Genomic DNA, 23,990 nt, shown 5'->3' with positions numbered 1-23,990 from the left:
ATTGAAGTATACTCTCTTTCTTTTTTCTACTTTATTTTTCTTGAGGGTTTTATTTTTAAGGGAGAGATCTATTTTTCTTTCACAACATGACTTTTATGGAAAATGCTTTCTTAATGCAGACTGGGAGTGGGGATAAGGGAGAAAATCATGAATTAAAAGTTTTAAAAACAAAATGTAAAAAATAGCATTTTAAATGTAACTGGGGGAAAATAAAAATATATTAAATTGGGAGGAAAAAAAAGAAAATTAAGAACAACCCCCCCAATATCCTTGCCTAAGCTTCTATTTGATTTAGGATTAGAAAGTCCCTTTTAGCTCCCAGCAGTTTTTAATTGACAACCTGCTTTTTTCTGAAACAATTTTAAGGGCCAAATTCTCATACACCATAAAGGACTTTGTGTGTTTGAAAGATTGTACTTTTTTTTCTTTCAGTCTCCTTCCCCAGCCTCTAAGATTCTTTGGGTCTTGCCGTGAAAATGAATGATTTGGGGGAAAAAGGATAAAAAGGCTTAAGTGGGGTGGAAAGTATTACATTCTACCTTACATCCTTTATTATAAATTCTTTCTTTCACATGAAAATGTGTCTAATAACAGATTTCATCTATCTACTATTATTGGCTATAAGGATGGAAAGCTGATCAGGTATTTGTCTGCTTCCCTTCCTTCCTTTTTCCCATCGTGGATGGTGGTGATTTAATTGGTCCTCAGGGACTGGAGGACAAGTAAAGACAGTATACCCTCTCCTGAGTCCAGAAGATTCTATAGCAAGTAGCAAAGATTTAGCTCTCAGTCTTCAGTGAAAACTTTCAGAAAATCCTTGTTCTTTGTGAAATAGCTCTGTAAGAAAAAGATGTGTTTTTTCTTTTTGTGCTTTCTACCCCACCAACCTTGTGCTATGGCTACTAGGGCAGATCTGAGCATGCAATTCTCTAAGAATTTGATGACTGATAAAATGCTATGAGTAAACACCTTGCCTCTGCACCTGACAAGTAACTGTATTAATGCTTCCTCTGTCTCAAGTGTACTTTGGATCCTTAGAATATAGGGTCCTCTGTTGAAATACGTACATTGAACAGCAATAGATTTAGATAGAGGGTGTTAAGCAGAATTGGAGATTATTGCACATAATTAACCCCAGACTTAGAAACTTTAATACCTGGTAAAATACTATTCACCTTGAATCTGCAATGCCCTTGATCTTCTTCCTTCAAAATTTGATTCATAAGATTAGAGATTTACAGCTGGAAGTTACTTCAGAGCTCATGGAGTCCAAATTACTTATCTTACAGAAAAGAACACTAAATTCTATTAACCAACTAGCCATGAGTAGAGCCCTAAAAATGTATTTGTGTAAGATTTATATATATCACCAGGGTAGGTGAAATCTTTGTGAATGGCACAGGGCTAAGTATCTTATTATTTATATTATTATTATTATTAATTTTATTTTATTTATATTATTTTATTTTTATTATTATTAAGAAATAATAGGTCTAAGGGGAAAATCAGATTTATATCATACATCACCCATTCTAGTTTTTATAACTCCCACTTAGAACCTTACAATGGTTTAGAAACCGGTTATAGCTAGCCCTATAACCACACAAACAAGGATAGAAAAAAACTAGCTTTATGCATCAGGAAGGAAGTGTTAGAACAGAAAAGAAGGAACAAATAAAACTCTCCATGAGGGGAAGAAATCCACTTACAATAAGAGGAAATGTGACAGTCATTTTCTGACTATAGGAAGTTTAGACAGTAAAGAGAGGGGTAGCCAATTAATACCTTGGAAAGCCATTTCATCCAAACCAGATTCATTCCCCATAGAAATTAATAGCTTTCATAGCTTTCTGCATGTAAGGCCTACATGCAAGGCCTTCTTGTGGGCAAGTTGGACCTACAAATGGTACTTATACCGCCTCACATGTCTCCTGGGATGGACAATGTGATTGTTGCTTTAAAGCTCCAAACCTCTCTTCTCCTGTATCCCTTTTTCTGACGTTTTATGATCCAGTCCCAACCCTGTACATAGACCACCCAGAATTATTTTTCAAAATGTCTGGTGTTTTGTACTGTAGGATTGATGCACTTAACAAGTCATTGGCTATTGCCAATATTGATGAAATATTTCATGTCGAATTTTTGGGCCCTGTCTATTACTCTTTTTATTGGGATTATCACTATAATGTTTCTCTAAGCATATTTAGCCACCAACGTTTATTCCTTACAGATTGTGCTTTTTTGAGGGAGTTTTGGAAATGCCAAATCCATGTTCATAAGACTGTTTATTTATTTCTAGGTATTTAGTCTGAAGTTACATAAGCTGTCACTTGTCTATTTTCTTATCTGAATAAAAAGTCCTCCAAAAGATAGGATTACTATATTGGATTGTTAGCTGTCTAAAGGAGAGGGTATGGAGGAGAAAGAAGGGAGAAGAAAATTGGGAACACAGGGTTTTGCAGGGTGAATACTGAGGATTATCTATGGATATGTTTTGAAGGTGAAAGATTTCTTTAAAAAAGAACAGAAAAGGAAAAAAATAACTTTTAAACAACTAAAAAAAGATATGGTTATTTGAAAGATATAAAATAGTTTCTTTTCCACTAAATTACAAAATGAAAAAAAAAAATAATGTATCTCTGTTAAATAGCTAAACAAAAACATTTTTTGTCCTGGACTGCCTGTCATCAGTTCTCATAGAGTCAATTATCATCTTTATGCAAATGATTTTCAGATTTACTTGTCCTTCGCCAATCTCTCTCCTGACTCTTGATCTTGCTCTCCCCCACTGGACATCTTGAACTGGCATCTTTTTTCTATGTACTTAGCATTTTATTTTTGCCCAGTTATATGTAAAAATGATTTTAACATTCATTTTAAAAACTGAGTTCCAAATTCTCTCCCTTTCTTTCACCCAATAATTGAGAAGGAATATGTCTATCTTGCTAGACATATGTCATTTTGCAAAACATTTCCATAATAATGATATTGTAAAAGAAAACACAAACCAAAAAAACACATCTCAAAAAACAATAAAAGTTTAAACAAGTAAACCTCAATCTATATTTAAACACCATCAGGTCTTTCTCTGGGGTCAGAGAGCATTTCTCATCATAAGTCCTTCAGAGTTGTCTTGTATTATTGTATTTCTGAGGATAGCTGGTCCTCTTACAATATTGCCATTATTTTGTACACAGTACATTTCATTTCGCATGAGCTTCTGTAAGTATTCCCACATTTATCTGAGAGTATTCTGCTCATTATTTCTTATAGCACACTAGTATTCCATCATAATCACATCACAATTTGTTCAAATCCAGTTGATGGGCATCTTCTCAGTTTCCAATTATTTGCCCCCAGAAAAGAAGTGTTATAAATATTTTTGCACATATAGGTTCTTTTCTTTTTTGGGTTTTTATTTCTTTTGGGATACAAATCTAGTAGTGGTGTTGCTAGGTTTTCAAAGTCCCCTTCCTACCTTTCCAATCTTCTTATACCTTTTTTTTCCATCAAGTATATCACCTGTCTCCTTGAAATTCCTTGAAAACATGATGCTCCATCTCTCTGCTGTCATTTTCACTGCCTGTCCCCTTTACTTGGAGCCCTATGTGTATATGTCTCTCTTCATGGCTTCCTTGACTTTCTTCATGTTTCAGCTAAGCTCCAATCTTCTTTAAGAAGCCTTTCCTTAAAGATAATGATGAATGTTGGAGGGGATGTGGGAAAACTGGGACACTAGTGCATTGTTGATGGAGTTGTGAAAATGATCCAACCACACTGAAGAGCAATTTGGAACTACGTCCAAAGGGATATTAAACTGAATCTTTGATCCAGCAGTGTAACATGCAGTTGTCTCCAGAAGCTGCTGATCGCTCTCTGGGAGGAGATCTGCTGTGTCAACTCAAATCTCTCGGACAGATTCTTCTTCCTATAGAGAGCCAAGTTCACTTCCTGCAGAGAGCTGCATCAAGCCTGGTGTAGAGCAGAGACTAACCTTTTCTTCCAGAGCTGCCCTCTTTATCCTCCCAGAGAATGGGCGTGGGATAATGCAAGGACTTCTGGGAAGAAGTACTTCAACCAATGAGCTTGCTCCTCCTAAGCATGCAAGCTCTTCTCCAGGAAAGGCCAGAACTAGAGAATTGTCAAGTACCAACTTAGCACTTAGTAAGAACCTAATATCTCATTATCTCAGTACTTAGTAAGAACCTAACATCTCCCCCTTTCTTTTGATTTAGAACATAGGGTGGTCGTGACCTTGAAACATATATCCATCAGTATGGGAGGCATTATACATAATTACATAGATTATATAAACACATAGTAACATAGTAACATAGTAACATAACACATGCTAGAAGTATATAATAAATAACATGATCAAATAATCATAAATTGAGAATTTATAAATGTCCATAAGTCCATTGTCCATTAGTCTCATCTTGTGTTAGGAAATCTCATGATTCCTGCTGGTTTTTAAAGTTCTTTAGCAGTCTTCTTATTAGCCATGCTCTTTCAGTGTCAGATGTTTCTTAGATTTTCTCCTTTGTTTTGAGGTCTTTCTCTTTTTCTGTCTCTCTCTGATGGACAAGGTGAATACGACTCGTTGGTACCCATCTTAATTCCTTTTCCATCTGAAGAAATACAAGCAAACCCTCTCCACCAGGCAGTTAACCTATCTGGTCCCTTCCATTCACCACTTTCTGGGTCTCTCCACATCACCTGACGATTATCTAAGGACAGTGGAGCTGCTCGCACTGGACACTGCCCTTCTGGTGGGTTATAAAACCTGTCTGCTGGAGCCAGTGCATCTTTGTCAAAAATTTAAAAATTAATGGTATAGAGAACTAAATTTAGAAGTTCCCTAGGGTTACCCGTGGCTCCCCCTTTCTTTTGTTTTTGGAGGAGTGTCTTAATATCTCTGTTTCTTCTCTCTACTATTGCCTGCCCTTGAGGATTAAAGGGTATGCCTGTGGTATGTAAAATCTTATATTGTGCACAAAAGTGTATAAAATGTTTGGACGTATATGCAGGTCCATTGTCTGTTTTTATTGCTTGTGGCACACCCATAATTGCAAATGCTTGTATAAGGAATTCAGTGACCACTCGGGCTGTCTCTTTTGCTGCTGGCATTGCAAATGTGAATCCTGAAAAGGTGTCTACCATGACATGAATAAAAGATTGATGACCAAAAGATTTATAATGGGTCACATCCATTTGCCAGATTTCATTGGGTCCCAAACCACGAGAATTCTTCCCTGGAGGGAGTCTAGGAGTGTGGAAAGGAAGACAAGCTGTACAGCTTTTTACTATGCTCCTAGCTTCCTCTCTTGTGATTCCAAATCGTAAACGTAAAGCTCGAGCAGCCTGATGATATTTAGAATGAGATTCTTGTGCTTCCTGAAATAAAGGACTACTGGCTAACATGGTTAAAAGGCTATCTGCCTTTGAATTTCTATCAAAAATAGGACCTGGAAGTCCACTATGTGAGTGGACATGCAAGATATAAATCTTGCCTGCATGTTTTCTCACTTGCTCTTGAAGTTCCTTAAAGAGCTGATAAATATTAGAGGCTGCAAATTTTATTTGGGCTGTGGCAATTCTTTGTACTACACCTACTGAATAGGCTGAATCAGTAATTATATTTACGTCTCCTGGGTAATAAGTAAGAGCTAGCATGATAGCAAATAATTCATTCTGTTGAGTGGACTGAAAAGGAGTCCTGACTACTCTCTTTATGGTTAAATCATGAGAGTATACAGCACAAATATTTCCTTTGGAGGCGTCTGTAAAGATTGTTGGTCCTTTAAGAGGAACCTTAGAAACCTTTTCTTCAAAAATCCATCGCCAATTATGTAGTTGCTGGGTTATCTTTAATGGAGATTCATGTGCAAAATTTGGAGTGGTGGCCAATAAAATTTGCCATTCTGGGATGGTCTCACAGCATACATTAATTTGTGTATGAGTATAGAATATGTATATTTTTTCAGGACCTATTCCAGATAATTGAATTGCTCTCTTAATTGCCCTTAATAAAATTCTAGCCACAAGCACTGGGTAAGGAGTAAGGCTTTGTTCTGGTTGTGCTGGGAGGTTCACCCACTCAATCACACTGTCTCCTTGATGAAGGACTACTATGGGTGCCTCTTTTGTAGCAAAATCTGATATTTCCAAGGATTTTTGAGTGATTCTTTCAACCACATTGGATAAAGCCAGTTCAACTTCTCTCAAAGCCCCTTGTGCTTCTTTTGTAAGCTGGCGTGGTGAATTTAAAGCACTGTCTCCCCTTAAAATGTCATATAAAGATTGTAGTTGATTGGTAGTTAAGCCTAACACTGGATGCATCCATTGGATATCTCCTATTAATTTTTGAAAATCATTTAAGGTGTTCAACTTCTCTGTTCTTAAAGAAAGCTTTTGTACTGTGAGTGTCTTAGAATATACTTCATATCCTAAATATTGAAAAGGAGCATGTCTTTGAATTTTTTCTGTAGCTATATGCAGTTTGTAGTACTTTAGTGTTTCCATGATCTTTTGTAGACATGCTTCTAACATTTGTTCCTCAGGTGCACATCCCAAAATATCATCCATATAATGTATCAATATTACTTTTGGAAAAGCTTTTTTTACTGGAGCAAGAGCAGCAGCAACATACATTTGGCACATAGTAGGGCTGTTTTTCATTCCCTGTGGCAAAACTGTCCATTCATATCTTTTATAAGGCTCAGCCAAATTAACACTAGGCACTGAAAAAGCAAATCTTTTCATATCTTCCTTATCTAGAGGGATAGAATAGAAACAATCCTTAATGTCTATAACCCATAGAGGCCATTCTCTTGGCAACTGAGTAGGAGATGGAAGTCCAGGTTGAAGAGTTCCCATAGTTTCCATCTGTTCATTTACTCTTCTTAGATCAGTTAACATCCTCCATTTCTCAGATTTCTTTTTCACCACAAATACTGGGGAATTCCAAGGACTTAGAGAAGGCCGCAAGTGTCCTTGGTCCAGTTGTTCGTTCACTATGTCTAATAAGGCCTGAATTTTATCACTTTTTAAGGGCCACTGTTCTACCCATACTGGTGAATCAGTCTTCTACTGAATAGGAACCGGTGAAAGTGCAGGTAGGCCTTCAACAACAGCCCTGCCTAAAAAGCCAAAGTGTTTATTTGTAATCCTATCTGCTGTAAAGTGTCTCTTCCCCACAGATTGATGGGGATTTTTTCAACCACAAAAGGAGTAAAAACTCCTGTTTCTCTTTCAAATATCCATCTCAAAGGCCTAGCACTAACTTCTGCTGCTATTGATCCTCCCACCCCAGACATATAGGTGTCTGCTTTAATCTTTGGCCAGTGACCAGGCCAATTGGCACCTCTAATAACTGTACGATCTGCACCCGTGTCTACCAATCCTTCAAATGGTATTCCATTTATATAAATAGTAAGCATAGGTCGATCAGCTGTCACAGCTGCTGTCCAATATATTCCTGGATTTTGTTCATTGCAGTCAGAATCTAGGCGACTATCACCAGGTTGCTTATTAGGGGTATGTAACAATAAGCCTGATGCTACTAGTTCTCTTGGTTGATAAATCACACATTGTCTACCTGTGTTAGTGACTGGGATATTAGCTACATGTTCTCCAGCTTCCCACATCAGTGTATGGATGGACACTGTTTTGTAGGCACTCTCAGAAGGTGAAATGGTCAAGCCTACTGTGCCTGGAGGCAAAGGATCCATAGGCTCAACAGGAACAGATTTCACTTCTCCAGGGAATATCTCAGTAGTCTCTACTGCACACAACTCTATTTTTCCTAATTTCAATCCTTTTCTTCCATCTGATTGCCTTTTGGCTGATTGATCATGTCTTAAAATTCTCTGGATGTAACCTCGGCTACCATCATGCCCCACTTGGGGGGCTGAAGCTGGGCCCCGCCTGTCATTTCCCTGGGTCAATCTACATTTGGAGGCCCAGTGGAGGCCCTTGTGACATTTTGGACATGGAGTTTTAGGTCTTCTCTCACCCTGTCTTCTCACTGTATCTCCATATCTACACTGAGCTTTTAGATGCCCAATTTTTCCACATTGAAAACATCACCAAGTTTCTCTAGAAGGCCCTTGCCAGGAGGGACCCTGTCTTTCCATGTTCATCATTGTTCGGGTGTAAAAAGCATTTGTTCCCACTGTAGCACAGCGTCTTATGATTTCCTCTAAAGGAGCGTCTTTGTCTAATCCCCATATAATTCTTTTGCAAATCTCATTGGCATTTTCCTTAGCCAGATGTCTGGTCATTATTTCTGTAGCTGCATTTTCTCCAATAGTTCTTTTGACAGCAGTTTGCAAATGTCCCACAAAATCCGCAAAAGGTTCATTGGGACCTTGCTCTATTTTAGTGAAAGCCTCTCCCTGATCTTTCTGTCCAGGAAGGACACCCCAAGCTTTATTGCAGCCTTAGCAATTTGCTCATATATTGTCATGGTATAATTAATCTGTTCCGAATTCTCTCCATACCGACCTTCACCAGTTAAGTGCTCAAAAGTGAATTGTGTGTTAACTCCTATTTCCAAATTGCATCTGACTTGAATTTTACATAATTCATGAAACTCCGCAAGCCATAGCAAATTTTCTCCAGGTTCCAAGCATGTCCTTGCTATGGATTTCCAATCATTTGGGGTTAGGACTTCATAAGACAAACCATCTAGTAACATTTTAACATAAGCTGATGTAGCCCCATAAAGGGTACAACCTTTTTTCAAATCCTTAATTTTATTCAAATCTAAAGGTGCATATCTTCTCCTTTTTTGACCTACAGAGTCAATCTCTTCAATCACAGGATATGCATGTATAAAATCACTTATATCCTGTCCTTCTCTCTTAGCTTTAACCAATGCTTTTTCTAATCTTGTCATAGGCTTAGGCTGCTTCACAGGCAATTCTATTTGTGTTTCTCCCTCTTCCCCTCCTCCTTCTCCCGATGTTAAGATGGGATGTCAGGAGGTGGCTCAGATGTCAGAAAGTGGCTCAAATGCCAGGGCGAGCGGGCGTGAAGCTGACTTGGCTCAGAAGATGTGTGAACGTGTGTGTCCTTGTTCGGGCACCAAATTGCGAAGGTCTGAGCTAGCTCCTCTGAAGGGCTCAGAATAAGTCCTTGTCAGGATAAGGAAAAGTCCTTGCCCCACGTTGGGCGCCAATTGTAATGTGCAGTTGTCTCCAGAAGCTGCTGATCACTCTCTGGGAGGAGATCTGCTGTGTCAACTCAAATCTCTCGGACAGATTCTTCTTCCTGTAGAGAGCCAAGTTCCCTTCCTGCAGAGAGCTGCATCAAGCCTGGTGTAGAGCAGAGACTAACTTTTTCTTCTAGAGCTGCCCTCTTTATCCTCCCAGAGAATGGGCGTGGGATAATGCAAGGACTTCTGGGAAGAAGTACTTCAACCAATGAGCTTGCTCCTCCTAAGCATGCAAGCTCTTCTCCAGGAAAGGCCAGAACTAGAGAATTGTCAAGTACCAACTTAGCACTTAGTAAGAACCTAATATCTCATTATCTCAGTACTTAGTAAGAACCTAACACAGCAGTATCTCTACAGGGTCTGTATCCCAAAGAGATCATAAAAAAGAGAAAGGGACTCACATGTGCAAAAATTTTTGCAGCAGACTTTTATGTAGTTGCAAGGAACTGGAAACTGAGTGGATACCCATCATTTGGGGAATGGTTGAATAAGTTATGGTATATGAATGTAAGGAAATATTATTGTTCTATAAAAATGATGAGTAGGATGATTTCAGAAAAGTCTGGAAAGACCAAATGAGGTGAGCAGAACCAGGAGAACATTACACTCAGTAACAGCAAGATTATGTTATAATCAATGGTGATAGACTTACCTCTTCTCAATAATGCGGTGATTCAAGGCACTTCCAATAGACTTGTGACGGAAAATGCTATCCACATTCAGAGAGAGAACTATGTGCATTGAATGTGGATCAGAGCATAGTATTTTTACCTTTTTTGTTCTTATTTGTTTGCTGGTTTTTTTTCTTCTTTATTGCACTTTTTTCCTTTTTGATCTGATTTTTTTTTTTGCATCACATGATGAATATTGAAATACATTTAGAAAAACTACACATGTTTAACTTAGATTGTTTGCTATCTTGGAGAGAAGAAAGAGGGGAAAGAGGGAGAAAATTTGGGAACACAAAGTTTTGCAAGCGTGAATGTTGAAAACTATCTTTGCATGTATTTGAAAAAACAAAATACTCTTAAAAGAAAAAAAAAACTTTCCTTGCCCTCTTTAATCTTAGTGCTTTCCCTCTGAGATTATTTTTAGTTTATCCTCTGAATACTTTGCTCATTGTTAATTGTTTGTATGTCATCTCACCTATTAGACTTATGATCTTTTTGAAAGCAGGGGCAGTTTTTTTGGTTTTATTTTGGTGTTTTATTATCTCACCACCACTTAGCACATAGCAGGCACTCAATAAATGCTTGTTCATTTGACTTCATTAGTCATAGCTACAAAAAGAATCCATAAAACATGATTTAGAGACATACTTGTACCTGTAATTGTTTATTGTTTTCATTCTGTTTGGCTCTTCATGCCCCCTTTTTGGGGTTTTCTCAGCACAGGTATTGGAGTGGTTTGTGATTTCCTTCACCAACTCTATTTATAAATTAAGAGTCTGCAGGAAACAGCATTAAGTGACTTGCTCAGGGTCACACAGTTTAGTAAGTGTTTAAGACAGCATTTGAATTCCGGTCTTTCTGATTTCAGATTTAGTGCCATGTACCTGCCCTGAACATATACCTAGATATCTTAGACACCTTTTTCATTTATCTTCAATTGTTACCATAAAACCATAGGACCATAGATTTAATCAATGTTGAATCACTTTTTTGTTTTCTCAATTTAAAATTCACCCCTTTCTTATTTTTTCTTTCTTTTCTCTTCAGTTTGGTTCACAGAGGCTAAAAAGTCTTACAAAACTGGGATTCATGCGCTTTGCTAATAATAGATTTGTAACCACAGCCAATGATGGAATCATACACCAATTCTTAAGCTTTTTATGAATGATGGTGATGGCAGCCCCATTTGGATATCTATTTTATCCTTTTATATAGTTGAAATCTGTGCACATTTATCTTCTGGCTATTTCTTTATTTCAAGTTATTTCATATGTCTTCACATTTCTTTTCTGTTGGTGAATGAGGAGCAGTGGGGCACAGTAGATCTAGTGTCAGAAGATCCAGGTTCAAACTCTCTCTTTGCCACCTACTGACTCAGTTTCTTTTTCTACAAATAAAGGGATTGGATGAAGTGGACTCCAAGGTTTCTTTCAACTCTGGATCCATGATCCTATAATTTGTACCATTGCTCTCCAATGCAGGACGAGTACCTCAAAGGGAGTGGGACCTACAATCAGGAGATGGGTCCTAATCTATCCCTCTGTGATTTCCAGGTGCAAGGTGTATCTCTAACATAATTCCTCCACCTCCTTTACTTCGTTGCTTGGAAGCCTGGAGGCAGCAGGTGTGTGTTTGTTGATTGAAGCTTTACCGCATGCTTGAGAAGTGAATACAAAGGTTATACCTACCCAAAGAGGGCTGATTCAGGAAGAGAGACCTCTGGGACTGTTGTCACACCAACAGAAAGTTTCAGCTGGCTTTGCTGTGACTATTTTTGCCATCAGCACAAACTAAGTCCTGAGTTCATGGGATTCCCTTTGGGTGGGACTCTGCTAGGCGCCAAAGCTCATAGACTTTCTAGAGCCCGTTATCTGAACTTCTCTCAGTTACAGGGGTTGGCAAATGTCACTGTTCTCAGGTGATTGACTTTCCTTCTCTACCTGTAGGCGTTTCCTCTGTAATTACCCATAATACTAACTAGCATTTGTAATGCTTACAATGAGTCAACTTTATATACTTTCTTTTAATCTCATTTGATCTTCACAACAATCTTAGAAGGTAAGAACTATAATTATTCTCATTTTAGGAATGAGGAATCTGAGGCAAAAAGAGATTTAGCTTAAATATCTTCACAACCGTTCCTATTTTTCTTGTCTTTTTACATTTTACCCCAAGGACTCTGCTTCATTAATGGTGGCCCTTTTATTGTTCCTTATACATAATAACACTATTTTTCTACTCCCTTGCCTAAACTGACTATCCCTCATTACTTAAATGCTCTGCCTTCTTGCCCAGCCCCCACAGCTTAGATCCAACTTTTTTTTTTTTTTTTAAATTAAAGGTTTTTATTTTCAAAACATATGCATGGCTAATTTTCAATATTCATCCTTGCAAAACCTTGTATTAAAAAAAAAATTTCCTTCCCTTCCCTCTACCCCCTCTCCTAGACAGCAAGTAATTCAATATATGCTAAACATGTGCAATTCTTCTATACATAATTCATATTTATCATGCTGCACAAGAAAAATCAGATCAAAAAGAAAAAAATGAGGAAGAAAACAAAATACAAGCAAACAACAACAAAAAGAGTGAAAATACTATGTTGTGATCCACACTCAGTTCCCACAGTCTTAGATCCAACTTTTTGTAGGTGATCCTTCCAATCCCCACTCCCTGGCTTTTGCTGGTGCCTTTCACTGAGATCACTTTCCATTTATAATGCATACATTTTCAATATATGGTTATTTGCATGTTGTTTTCCCCCACTGGAATGTAAGTTGGTTGAGGTCAGGGATTGTGTATTTGTCTTTCTTTGTGCTCTTAGTGCTTAGCATAGTGATTAGAATATAGTAAGCCTTAATAAATGCTTGTTGACTGATTGCACTGAATGACTATTCTCTCTACAAGAGACATTTAATACTTGTGTTCCTTTTGGGGGCTCAATGATGAAAGAAGATGAAAGGGATGGATTAACTCTAATATGGGCAGATAGTTGGCACAATGGGATAATGTGCCAGACCTAGAATCCTGCTTCACACACTTACTAGCTATGTGACCCTTTGCAAGTCACTTAATCTCATTTAGCTCAGTTCCTCATCTGTAAAAATGAGCTGGAGAAGGAAATGGCAAATGAGCCCAGTATCTTTGCCAGGAAAATCCTGAAAGGGATTACACAACTGAAATGACTCAAAAACAATAACAATTCTAGTACATTATTGTGTCCTGTTATCAGTTCTAGAATTACTTTTGCCAGAGAATTCTACAAATGAAATTATCCTATCTCTTTTTGGGTAGTTTAGGGGAACTTGGAGAGGTGGGCAAGATAAACCTCACTTGGTCCCATTTAAGGCCGAGGATTCTCAAATTGTAGACAAAATTCTGGTTTAATTCATCCATGAAAACTGGTGCTGACATATGTAACAATTTATAGGTAACTTAGATAATAGGTAACTTAGAGCTGTTACTTTAAAATTAGAAAAGGTAGTTGTATGTGTGGTTAGAGGAAACTAACCAAAAAAAGATGAACTATTTATGAATACCTTATAATACCATTTATGAAGCTGTGAGAAAACAATATGTTTAGTATGGTTAATGATTATTTCCCTGGCAATATCATGACTGTTGGACAAGAATGCAATAAAAGTACAGTAATGCAATGAGAGTAGTTGTGTTTGGGGGCTTGAAGCAATCAGTAGAATGTAATCTGCAAATAGGGAATATCTGAAGGATCTCTTTAGGGAGACCACATGTTATAGTGAAAAGAGTAATAAACTTAGAGTCTGAAGTCCTTCAAATGCCAGCTCTGTCATTTGTAATCTGTGTCATCTTGAGAAACTCTATGTCTCAGTCTCCTTATCTGTAAAATGAGAGGTTGGACTAGATGACCTTGAAGGTCTATTCTAGTAAATCTGCAGGACATCTCCCATAAGAGTGAATAATACCTTGTTGAATATTTTTATCAAGGAATCTAGTATGATCTTAATGTAACAGGAATCATGAGTTTAGTCCAGATCTATGAGTACCCGTGTAAGGGTTAGACTCATTGACTAGTCTTCTTACATTAACATCAGGAGGAAAATCTCCAAAATAACCTTGAGTCAAATTTTGTTTGTTTTTAAAACAGCAAACAACTAACACAGTGGGGGGTGATTGTCTTTCTTGTATCTTTTAGTCAATTGTGTTGCTATGATGATGTAATTTATGATATGAAATCATTTGAAACAGCTTCCCTTCTCAAAATATCATCAAGAATATCCTTTCTACACAAGTAGATCATTATAATATAGTTTATAAAGCTAATGCCTAGAGATCTAGAGGAATGCTAAAATGAGTCTTAAGGTCTGTTTGAGGAGGCTTTACAACAGGGAGTTAGGTTTTCTCCCTGGCTGTTTTCCAAGAGACTTTAAAAAATAAATCTTAGATATAGCTGTGTCTAAAGTACTCCAAATATGTTTATCAGGGCCCCCAAATGCTGTACAGAAACCCAACATTCAATTGACCATAAATTAGTTGTTTATTTCCTCCACCAAAGAAAGCATAAGATACAAAAAAATTCACTGGGCTATGTTATAAAGCAAAGAAAATACCAAATACCCTAAATAAGCTGCTATTATACTCCCTGTTATGATCTCTTCAGAAAAGAAAAACAATGGTACTGCTTCACCAAGATTTCTTTTTTTGTCCTCAAATTCCAAACTATATTTTAATGATAAATATTAGTGAATTAAAAATTTTTTGAGGTGGATATTTTGCTTAAGTACATAATTTATAGATTACGTCTGTTTCATGAGAGGTATCTTGTAGCAAAGTAAATTGCTTTATTTAAGCAATTAAATAAATAAATACATTTTATACAGTGACTTTTCCTGAAAGGGCACATCTATAGCACCTCTTCTACTTCTTTATTTAAAAAAAAAATTAGCAGAAACCTATTTTCTTTTCCTCCTATCCCCACTATATTTGGAAAAAAAAAAGGAAATGAAGTCAAATTTCTTATAACAAATATGCATAGTCAAAGCAAATTCTTTTAATGGCTGTATTCAAGCATATGTAGTTATGTATAACATATGAAGGAATTTGCTTTGTTTAGGGTATAAAAGGAATTACATATGTACATATATAATATGTATAGACACATATATTATATACAAATCTTCTAAATCTATCTGTCTATCTATCTCTCTATACCCTAAATTCATCACCTCTCTATTGTGCGTATCACATCTCATCATCAATCCTCTGGAGTCATGAATGGTCATTGTATTGATCAGAGTTCTTACAACTTTCAAAGTTATTTGTTTTTGTTGTATAAATGATCTTCCTGATTCTGCTCATTTCATCCTTTATTAGTTTATGAAAGTACTCAAAATAGTTCATGTTCATATTGATGTCATAGTAAAAATATTATGTTCCTGCTTATTTCACTCTTTTGTTGTTGTTTAGTTGTGTCTGAGTCTTTGTGACCCCATTTGTGGCAAAGATACAGGAATGATTTGCTATTTCATTCTTCAGTTCACTTTACAGATGAAGAACTAAGAGTTAAATGATATGCCTAGGTATCCATACAACTCAGGAAGATGAGTCTTTTTGACTTCAGAACTGGACTCCATCCATTACATCACATAGCTTCCCTTATTTTACTTTACATTAGTTCACATAAGTTTTTCCATGTCTTTTTGAAATCATATATTTCCTCATTTCTTATAACATATAGAATTTCATTCCAATCATATACTTCATGTCCAGCTACTCCCCAAATGATGGACATAACCTTAGAGTGTAGTTGTTTTTTTTTTTTTACCATCACAAAAAGAGCTGCTAAAAGCATGATATTTGTGGAACTATGTATAGAAGAATTGTACATGTTTAACATATATTGAATTACTTGCTGTTTAAGGGAGAGGGTGGGAGGGAGGCAAAAAATTTGGAGCACAAGGTTTTGTAAGGGTAAGTATTGAAAATTATCCATGTATCTTTGCAGATGATATGATGGTATACTTAGAGAACCCCAGAGATTCTAATAAAAAGTTATTAGAAATAATTCACAACTTTAGCAAAGTTGCTGGATACAAAATAAATCTACATTAATCCTCAGCATTTTTATACATCACTAACAAAATGCAACAGCAAGAGATACAAAGAGAAATTCCATTCCAAACAAATGTTGAGAGTATAAAGTATTTGGGAATCCATCTACCAAAGAAAAGTCAGGAATTATATGAGCAAAATTACAAAACACTTGCCACAAAAATAAAATCAGATTTAAATAATTGGAAAGACATTAAGTGCTCTTGGATAGGCTGAGTGAATATAATAAAGATGACAATACTCCCCAAACTAATCTATTTATTTAGTGCTATACCAATCAGACTCCCAAGAAACTATTTTAATGACCTAGAAAAAATAACAACAAAATTCATATGGAAGAATAAAAGGTGGAGAATTTCAAGGGAATTAGTGAAAAAAAAGTCAGATGAATGTGGTTTAGCTGTACCTGATCTAAAGCTATATTATGTAGCAGCAGTCACCAAAACCATTTGGTATTGGCTAAGAAATAGACCGGTAGATCAGTGGAACAGATTAGGGACACAGGACAAAACAGGGTACAACTATAGCAATCTAGTGTTTGACAAACCCAAAGATACCAACTTTTGAGATAAGAATTCATTATTTGAAAAAGACTGTTGGGAAAACTGGAAATCAGTATGGCAGAAATTAGATATGGACCCACACTTAACACCATATACCAAGATAAGATCAAAATGGCTCCATGATTTAGACATAAAGAATAATATCATAAATAGATTAGAGGAACAGAGGATAGTCTACCTCTCAGACTTGTGGAGGAGGAAGGAATTTATGACCAGAGGAGAACTAGAGATCATTATTGATCACAAAATAGAAGATTTTGATTACGTCAAATTAAAAAGCTTTTGTGCAAACAAAACTAATGCAAACAAGATTAGAAGGGAAGTAACAAATTGGGAAAATATTTTTACAGTTAAAGGTTCTGATAAATACCTCATTTCTAAAATATACAGAGAATTGACTCTAATTTATAAAAAATCAAACCATTCTCCAATTGATAAATGGTCAAAGGATATGAACAGACAATTCTCAGATGATGAAATTGAAACTATTTCCACTCATATGAAAGAGTGTTCCAAATCATTATTGATCAGAGAAATGCAAATTAAGACAACTCTGAGATACCACTACACACCTGTTAGATTGGCTAAGATGACAGGAAAAGATAATGCTGAATGTTGGAGGGGATGTGGGAAAACTGGGACACTAATACATTGTTGGTGGAGTTGTGAAAGAATCCAGCCATTCTGGAGAGCAATTTGGAACTATGCCCAAAAATTATCAAACTGTGCATACCCTTTGATCCAGCAGCAGTGTCTCTACTGGGTCTGTATGCCTAAGAGATACTAAAGAAGGGAAAGGGACCTGTATGTGCCAAAATGTTTGTGGCAGCCCTTTTCATAGTGGCTAGAAACTGGAAAATGAATGAATGTCCATCAATCGGAGAATGGTTGGGTAAATTATGGTATATGAAGGTTATGGAATATTATTGCTCTGTAAGAAATGACCAACAGGAGGAATACAGAGAGGCTTGGAGAGACTTACATCAACTGATGCTGAGTGAAATGAGCAGAACCAGGAGATTATACTATACACTTCAATGATACTGTATGAAGATATATTCTGATTGAAATGGATATCTTCAACATAAAGAAGATCCAATTCAGTTCCAGTTGAACAATGATGGACAGAAACAACTACACCCAGAGAAGGAACATTAGGAATTGAATGTAAACTGTTAGCAGTACTGTCTATCTACCCAGATTACTTATACCTTCGGAATCCAATTCTTACCGTGCAACAAGAAAATTGGTTTTACACACATATATGGTATCTAGGTTATACTGTAACACATTTAATATGTATGGGATTGCCTGTCATCTAGGGGACGGAGTAGAGGGAGGGAGGGGAAATTTTGGAAAAATGAATACAAGGGATAATGTTGTAAAAAATATTCATGCATATGTACTGTAAAAAATTATAATTATAAAATTAATAAAGAAAATCATCCGTGTATATATATAGAAAATAAACAAAGCTTTAATTTTTAAAAAAGAGTTCCTTCCTTCCTTCCTTCCTTTCTTTCTTCTTTCTTTTACACATAATAAGCCAAGCAGTGGTATAGCTACTTTGTCTTGAGTAGGCTTTTCCTGAATATTGCATGTCAAATAATTCTTAGTTTATTGCAATGATGAGAATTGAAATACAAGGGGAAGAGGAAACTTAATGCCAGCCAGGCATGATTTTGGTCATTGCTAAAGAGGCATGCTCAAAGCAGAGCAGGTTAAAGACTAAGAATCAGTCAGCCTAAGCAGGGACTCCAGAGTGCACTGGGTAGAAGAGCAGATACCTGCTAGAGGATAGGGGACAAAGTCCTGTAATAAATTACCCTGGCAGAGAGGACTTCAGCCATTTCCTCCTTCCTCTTTTTCTTTTCTTCCGTCTCCTGCCACCAGACAGTAAGGGAAAAAAATCCTCTCACATCAAGTTTATGCTGCTCTGGACTCTTCTCCCATTCTTTCAGGGGCTGGGGACGTCAAAGGAGAGAGACCCAGCATTGCCAGGCAGAACTCAAGGCCTGCTTTTCTGTCGGGTAAGAGATGACTATCTGGGGCTTTCACATTCTGAGCTCCTTCTGGCACTGGTTGGGAGGACCAACGTGGGAAAGGAAGGAGATAGGAGGCCCCAGTGTGGAAGGCCATGGCTCGGTTTTCAGAGTCAGATCCAGGGCCCAGGGTAACAGAACTGTGGAAAAAACTGGGAGCAGGAGTCCGTAAGAAAAGATGAAGAATCCCAATTCCCATGCTAGATAAATGATGAACTTCGACTACAGAGAGAGATATGTATTTTAAAGAATGACTAGTGTGAAAAACTGTTTTGCTGAATGAATACTTATAAGTGTTCTTTTTTTCAACTTTTTTCTTTCTTTTTCTTTCTTTCTTTCTTTCTTTCTTTCTTTCTTTCTTTCTTTCTTTCTTTCTTTCTTTCTTTCTTTCTTTCTTTCTTTCTTTCCTTCTTTCTTTCTTTCTTTCTTTCTTCCTTTTTCTTTCTTTCTTTCTTTCTTTCTTTCTTTCTTTCTTTCTTTCTTTCTTTCTTTCTTTCTTTCCTTCTTTCTTTCTTTCTTTCTTTCTTTCTTTCTTTCTTTCTTTCTTTCTTCCTTTTTCTTTCTTTCTTTCTTTCTTTCTTTCTTTCTTCCTTCCTTCCTTTCTTTCTTTCTTTCTTTCTTTCTTTCTTTCTTTCTTTCTTTCTTTCTTTCTTTCTTTCTTTCTTTCTTTCTTTCTTTCTTTCTTTCTTTCTTTCTTCCTTCCTTCCTTCCCTCCTTCCTTCCCTTCTTCCTTCCTTTCTTCTTTCTTTCTTGACAGATTTCAAATACATGTAAAATAAAAAATTATTTTAAAAAAGAAAAAACTTTGAAGGGGAAAGAATATGGATTTGGTCTCAGAGGGTTCAAATCGTCAATGTTCTAGTTAATACCTACAAACTTTTAGGAAACAAAAATCTTCGGGGCTCAGTTTCCTCATTAATAAAATGAAAGAGTTGATTAAATCATCCCTAATGTCTCTTCTATGTTTTGATCCTATGCTTTACTATATAATAATGCCTATGATATTTTTGGCATACTATTATAAACTCAAAAACAATTAGTTTTTCAATACATGCTGATTTACCTGAATGATCTGAATTTAAACTCTAATTTTCATATATATACAATTAAAAATATAAAGAAAAAATAGGATAGAAAATAGTAAGTGACTGAATTGAATGAATGCAAGATTCCCATCAGGAATTTAAAAATCAGATTGGAAATCAAAGGCTTTCATTGTCGTCTTTGGTTCTTAGAGAGACTTAGTTACAGAGTGTGGCCTAGGACCAGAGGGATGTTGGAAGGGTAAGGATGGATCGATACTGTTACTAGGGGACAGTTCACTAGCTGAGGATCCAGTGTCATGTAGTATCAAGAAGGATACTTGATCAGCTAGCGTGGAACTGCCATTTATTATTCACTTTTGTTTGTGTATTTATTGTTGCCCAGTAATTTTTCATTCCTCTCTGATTCTTTGTGACCCCTTTTGGAAGTTTTTTTTTTTTTCTTAACAAAAATATTGGAGTAGTTTGCCATTTCCTTCTCTAGCTCATTTTACAGATGAGGAAACTGAGGCAAATCAAATTAAATGAGTTATTTAACTCCATTACTAGTAAGCATCTAAGGCTTACTAGCCTTAGGTTTTTCTGATTCCAGAACAGCACTCCTCTGAGGCACTAAGTTGCCACCAATAATAACAATAACAACAACATTATTTGTGTGATCTGTGACCAAATCAAACACTTTTGAGACCCTTTCATATAGTAAGAATCTACATAACTATGGCTTTAAAAGTTTTGTAAATGAGAATACTGAAGTCCAAATGATTGCCTCCATTAGGACGATGGTTACAACAATAGAAAAGAAGGTGGGGAGGGAAGAGAATGGGGAAAGGAAATGTAACAATTGTTGGGAAACAGGATAGCAGCACTACACATTGAAATAATTGTTCAGATCTCTATGTAATTCTGAATGTGAAGCACCTGTTTTATGCTTGGAGGGTTGTTCAGATGAACCATCAACCCTTAAATTGCTTACTACTTAGCTGAATTTTCCAAACCAAAGAATTCCTTGGGAACAAAAGATTTCCCATTCTGAGTTATTCAGAGTTGTGTATTAGGACAGAAAAAAACAGGGATTTTCTTGTCTGGTTTGGGATGCCCAGAGTCATTCAGGATTGTCAAGTACTCAATAAATATATCACATAGAAAGTCCTGACCTTTGACAAAATTGTGAAGTGGTTGGTCTTTGGTATCTTTGCCCTTTGTGATGCTCCCCAAATCTCCTACTTCCAAGACCTATTGTCCCAGCTCTGCCCTTCTTAATTTTGGTGCATCATGAAGCCTCATGTACCCAAATCTTGTCTTTGCGCATGGCTTCCCTTCATTGCAACCTTCCTTTCTTATATTTTACCTCTTTGGGCCCAAGCTATCAATGAGATAATCTGATAAACCAAGGTATAGGCGAGCCCAATTATAATTTTATTTTTGTTTTCTCTGAGAAAACAATGACCTTTGTACTAGAAATGACAGAACCAAAATGACTAATAGGAATTGCTCTCCAAGATAAATGAAGAGACAGTAACAAGATACATAGGTGTCCTTGATGAATTCAGGCACATGACTCAGAGGAACTAAATCCCAATATCCTGATAAAGTGGGCAGATGAGATTGTTAAATCACTGTCAATGATATTTGTCATATAAAAGGGGACAGGAGAATGGCAAGTGTTGATTTTCAGAAAAAAAAAAAAGCTAGCATTTATATAATGCTTCAAGGTATGCAAAGTGCTTCACAAACCTTGTGTCATTTTGTTCTTTCAACAAGCCTGTAAGTTAGATGCTATTATCATACTCATTTTACAGATGATAGAATAGAGACAAACAGAGGATAAACTACTTTGTCCAGGGTCACACAGCTAGTAATTGTCTAAGATAGGATTTTAGTTGAAGTATTCCTGACTCCAGGGACCAGAGTTCTTTCCCTTAAGCCATCTAGCTACAGAAAAGAGTCTAGCAACAATGACAATTATCCCAAATTCATTTTTTAGAAAGAATTTATGGAAACTGGATTAGTGAAGATCCAAATAGAGAGAGTAATGATTTCAAAGAAGGGCTTAATGAAGAAAAATATCATGACAGATTACCTGCATTTTCTTTTTATTATATGATTATTAAATATGTAGCTGAGGAGAATGCTAGAGATACGGTTTACTCGGATTTTGGCAAAGTTTTTAGAAAGTATATTTTTTTTACAGAAAAGAAGGAAAGATATGGCTTAAATGATAATGCAACTGATGAATTAGAATCAAAGAGTAATTGTCATTAGATAGTTCAATGACAATGTGGCAGGGATCTGTGTCTGTTGGCTCATTGTTGCTTTTTTTTTTATTTCAACAACTTGGATAAATGGTTAAATGGTATGTTTATCAAATTTACAGATGATTCAAAGTTAAGAGACCCAATTTATTAGATGATACAATAAGGATCCAAAAAGAATTTTGATAGACTCAACACTTGGTTGGATCTAATACAATTACATTCAATATAGATAAAAACAAAGTCTTGAACTTGAGTATAAAAAATCAACTTCACATGTATACCATGAGTAAAGCCTGGTTAGACAGAAATTGTTCTGATAAAAAAAATTACATTAATAAAATTCAGCAGGATGATATAGCAGCCCAAAAGACCAAATATAAGTTAAGGCTATGTTAAGAGAAGCATAAGCAGAACCAAAATGGAGAGTAAAGCCAGGAAGCTGCTTGAGCTCTTTAAATTTCCCTCAAAAACAATGTGAAACTAATTCTCTGAACAGAAACTAAAACAACAGAGCCTATGAAGAGATGGAATAAAACAATTTTTCAGCTCAAGATACATTGGGAGGACTGCAAGAAAGGTCCTTATCAAAGGGGTGTAAAGCCCAGCTCAATTGGTGTCAGGAAAGCCAGTGGGAAGTCTTATAACAGATCAGCAACTGAGACTCTCAGTCCTGATTCAATAAAACAGTAGCAGAGCAGAATAGTGGGGTGGCCTCAAATCTCAGGGCAGAAGGCAAATTGTCAGCCAACAATAGATATGACAAGATTGGGTTACCCAGTTTTGTGAGCAAGTCACCAAACACAAGGGGCTCCTGTGCTTAAAGCCAAGGCTCAAAACTGCATAAGAAGCTTGGGACAATGCTTACTTTGCCCCAGGAGCAGAGCTCGACTTTAAGTCATGAAATAAAAAGGAAAAAAAAAAAAAAGAAAGAAAATGAGCAACAGTATAAAAAGAACCTTGACCATAGAAAGCTACTATGATGACAGGGAAGACCAAAATACCAATGAAGCAGAAAAAAAATGTCCACATGACCCCTTAAAGGGTCTTAAAACCAAAAAGTTATTTTGCAAGAACTCATAAAGGATATTAAAAGACAAATAAGAGAGGTAGAAGAAAATATGGGGAAAGAAATGAGAGGTTTGCAAGAGAAAGTCAACAGCTTGGAAAAGGAAGGGAAAAAAGGAGGAAAGAAGGAAGGAAAGAAGGAAGGAACGAAGGAAGGAAGGAACGAAGGAACGAAGGAAGGAAGGAACAAAGGAAGGAAGGAAGAAAGAAAGGAAGGAAGGAACAAAGGAAGGAAGGAAGAAAGAAAGGAAGGAAAAAAGCAGGGAGAGGAATGAAAAGAGGGAGGAAAGACGGAAGAAGGGAGGGAAGAAGGAGGGAAAGAAGGAGTAAGGAAGGGAAAAAAGAGGAAAGGAAAGAAATGAAGAAAGGAAGGAAGGAAGAAGTCTTCCAATTGACCAATTTCAGTTTATGGAGCAGCTTTACTCACAGAAGTTTTTGTTTGAACTTCATTCTTGAAGAGGACCATGACATTAGGGAGGTGATGCTGTGACATGTAAGTGAATTGAATTTAAGTGAGAGAGGGGCTGTGCAAGGTCACTTGCCTCACTTTCTCCTCCAGAGTTATCTGGGTTCAGTGGCAAGATACAGATCAAAACAACTGGAAATGGCCCTGGATGAAATGGGAGACCTTGGCCTTTTTAAGCTAAGATCTTCAACATTTCTTGAGAAAATAGAATGGAAATAGGTACATAGTATCTAGACAAAAATTGACTGTGTATTAGAGGATAAAAACCTCACAGTCAAATGCAAAAAGGCAGAAATAGTAAATCTGTCCTTTTCAGATCATAATGCAATAAAAATTACATTCAATTAAGGGCCAGAAAAAGACTAAAAACTAATTGGAAATTAAGTAATATAATCATAAAGAATGAGTGAATCAAACAAATCATAGAAAGAACCAATAATTTCATACAAGACAATAACAGTAATGAGACAGCTTATCAAAACTTATGAGATGTAGGCAAAACAGTTCTTATGAGAAATTTCATATCTCTAGATGTTTATATGAATAAAGTAGACAAAGAGGAGATCAATGAAATGAGC

General features: G+C 36.4%; 1 protein-coding gene across 1 annotated transcript in view; it reads left to right on the top strand.

Moving 5' to 3' along the window:
- The first annotated feature begins 18,456 nt into the window (after positions 1-18,456).
- Positions 18,457-23,990, top strand: part of MYO7B (myosin VIIB) — a 136,773-nt gene continuing 131,239 nt past the window's right edge. The window contains exon 1 of the mRNA XM_074301720.1: positions 18,457-18,571. The gene's annotated coding sequence lies outside the window, so the exon portion shown is untranslated. The remainder of the gene's footprint in view (positions 18,572-23,990) is intronic.

The sequence above is a fragment of the Sminthopsis crassicaudata genome, chromosome 3, assembly GCF_048593235.1.
Source record: "Sminthopsis crassicaudata isolate SCR6 chromosome 3, ASM4859323v1, whole genome shotgun sequence".
In the NCBI taxonomy this organism is placed as follows: domain Eukaryota; kingdom Metazoa; phylum Chordata; class Mammalia; order Dasyuromorphia; family Dasyuridae; genus Sminthopsis; species Sminthopsis crassicaudata.
This window is presented reverse-complemented; position numbering and strand designations above follow the sequence as displayed.